We start from the raw sequence: 3,192 nt of genomic DNA, 5'->3' as shown, positions 1-3,192 counted from the left end.
TACAAGATATTGAATATAGTTCCCTGTGCTATATAGAAGAAACTTGTTGTTTATCTATTCATATGTAGTAGTGTGTATCTGCAAATCTCGAACTCCCAGTTTACCCCTTCCCCCTCACCCCATAATCTTTCTGTTGTCTTTCTCCTCCACCAGAATGTAAGCTCATGAGAGCAGGGACCTTGAATGCCTTGTGCATAGTCATATCCGCAGAGCTTAAAACTGTGCCTGGCATGTAGGAGGATTCAGTATTTGTTCAGTAATAAATGAATGAATGGGGAGGGTTGTTTTGGGTGTTCCCTTAGGGGACCTTCCAGCTCTTGGACATCTAAAGAGAAAAGGGAGGAAGGAGATTAGGGGTAGGGGACATAATGCCTCAGATACAAGTCAGAAACTGGAGCCAGTAAGTGATCATCTTTCCACCAGCATCCAGACACTCCTCCCTGACTGTCCAAGCAATCCTGCCAGGCACAGTGTCTCCGGGGTGGGAGTGAGAGCCCATTTGGGGAAAACAGGAGGGAGAATGTGAGCTCAGGCCTGCACCATATTTAAACCTGCTCTATTCAGGCCAGAGCATGACCTGGCCAACTGGGGAATGATGTTGAGAGCACCCCCTGCTGACTCCACTGCTGACTAGCTACGGGTCAGTAATTGCAACCTCTCTGAACCTCAGTGTTCTCACCTGGAAATGGAATAAGAATAATATTAATTCACAAGAATGTTCAATAAGATGGAATATGTAAAATGCTTATATGATGCATGGCAAACAGTAAGTATTCGAAACATCTTAGGCATAAAAGAAAGAAAAGAGAAACAGGAAAGAGAAAGTGAGTTCAGAGGCAACAACAGAGAGGCAGGTGGCTGGTAACCCAGGGGCAACCCAGTCTAACCTGTTAGGAGTTTGACTCTCCAAGAAAAGATGCAGAAATTTAAAGCTTCCAAACTTCAGCACCCACTCCCTCAAATGGACTTGAGTTCTTCTGGTTCAACTCCCTCATTTTTCAAATGCTCTGAGTCCCAGAAAAGACATAAATTTCTCTAAGATGCCCAGATTGTTGGCAGAAGAGCCAAGCACAGAGCAATGGCCCACAGGGAAGGAAGCCTCGCAGATGGCCAGTGCGGGAGACTATGAGTTTCCTGCTCGCCTTAGTCCAGAGGGAGAGGGTCAGCCTTCCTCTGTCCCCTCAACCACAGAGAGGGTAAATGGCAGACTGAGAAGAGGAACACTGGGCAAGGAGGGGCAGGGGACTGACTTGTCCTGCCATTCCCCTAATTCCAGGCCCTGTGCTAGGCATTCCATTAAACCCAGCACAGACTCAATACTCACCCAGCCTGTGAGGGATTGTCCCATTTCGCAGGTGAAGGTACAGATGCCTGAGGCCCTTGAAGAGCTAACAGAGCTAGAACTTGAACTGCATTCTGTGTGATTCCAAAAAGCTCTGCCCTGCTTCTGCCTGGGAATTGAAACAAAACTGGATTTGGGACCAATTCTAACTGGCTGTAACTTTGGGCAATCCTTTTTCTGTGGCCTCAAGCTTTTCGTGTAAACAAGGAGGGTAGACACTGGTAACTAAGGGCCCGTCCAGCTGGAGCTGATGTTCTTGGAATTCTAAACAAACACCACCCTACAGCTGAGTCAGGAGGAAAACCTGCCAGAAATCCCACAATCTTTCAACAGGCCTTCTTGCTCAGGGCAGCCCTGCCCAGGAAGGGCCCTTTGTCCTGCCCAGCCCCAGGCAGCACAAGGCCTCCTCCCCTCCCTTCAAGGATGGTGCCCATCTCTCCAGCCTCTAGCCCAAGGAGCCTGGGTCTCAGCCCACACCATTCTCTGGGGCAAATCTCAACAGTTTGGGGAAATGAAACTAAACAATGAATCAAGCTCTTCAATCAGGTGCCTATTTGCCCCCCGACCTTGGGGACCTTCCAGGTCAAGGTTTAGGCCAGTGCTTCTCAAACTGAAAAAATTGTTTCTTAATCTGCTAAGAACTTAGACTTTTGCAAAATTAAATAAATATACTAGATAGTGGTAATGGTTACACAATATTGTGACTGTACTTAATGCCACTGAATTATGCACTTAAAAGTGGTTAATACGGTACACTTTATGTTATGTATATCTTACAATAAATTTTCTTTGATAAAATGAGATGGAAAAAAAGATGCAAAATACTAGCCTCAGTCTAAATGGTATTCAACAGACCTTGTAAGATTGTTATGAAAGTTTCCTAAATGCTTAGTTTCAATTTCTGTACTGATTTCATTGCAGAGCAGTAACATTTTGTGGACTGGCAGCTGTCCGAGGACCGCTCTTTGACAGTACTGATTCAGGCTGCTGAGTAGTGGACTCTGGCTTTGCAGAGCCTCTCAGGAGACCTACCATAAGGAATAAGGTTTCTGCACCCCTGCTCCCCAAGCAGACACTTCTGGATACCAAGTCAGTCGACCTCAAGCTGCTCCCTGTCAGGCACATTGATCTGATTTATGCCTGGACCCCTCCTTCCACCCTAATCTGTCTCCCAGTGCTTTCTTGATGTGCATTACTAATAAAGTGTCCCTGTTGGTGGCCCCTGATAAGCAGAGAAAGTTGTGGGGTGAGGGACAGAGTGGGGTGAACTGAGAAGTACAAGGTAGAGTTGTGCCTTCTGTGTTTTTAACTCCGGTACCAAACTTGGTCCACACATCACCTCCTACAGGAAGCCATCCTGGGTCTGCAACAGAACTGAGGGGCCCCTGTCTGTGCCCCCACATCATAGCACAGGTCCTCCTGTATTCTCATTGAATGGTTGACACGGAAAATTCCAAAGTGGTGCCTATTCCTCTGGGGTGGAGGGGCCTTGATTTGAGGGTATGGCTGGATTTCAGGCCTTGGCTGGATGCTCCTGTGAAGGGTATAGTCTGCACAACTCTGAGCAGCAGCCTCGATGGTGGGAGCTCCAGGTCCCTCTCCCCTACACTGTAGGGGACTGGAGAGCGGGGCCTGTGGTTGGGATGTTGCATCTGAGTATAGTCATCTCTGCTTGGCTGACCAACAGAAAACACTGTGGGTTTTGAAAAATCTGGACACCTGGGCTCCAATTTTAGAAATTCTATCTCTAAAGGTCTGTTGAGGGTCCTGAGTCTCTATTTTGAAAAAGTGCCATGTGACTCTGATGCTCAGCTGATATCTGGCCCATAAGAGGTGCCCGTGAGTGTTTG

The sequence above is a fragment of the Camelus bactrianus genome, chromosome 13 (assembly GCF_048773025.1).
Source record: "Camelus bactrianus isolate YW-2024 breed Bactrian camel chromosome 13, ASM4877302v1, whole genome shotgun sequence".
Classification (NCBI taxonomy): domain Eukaryota; kingdom Metazoa; phylum Chordata; class Mammalia; order Artiodactyla; family Camelidae; genus Camelus; species Camelus bactrianus.
The sequence above is the reverse complement of the archived record's forward strand: the minus strand, read 5'-3'. Positions refer to the sequence as shown.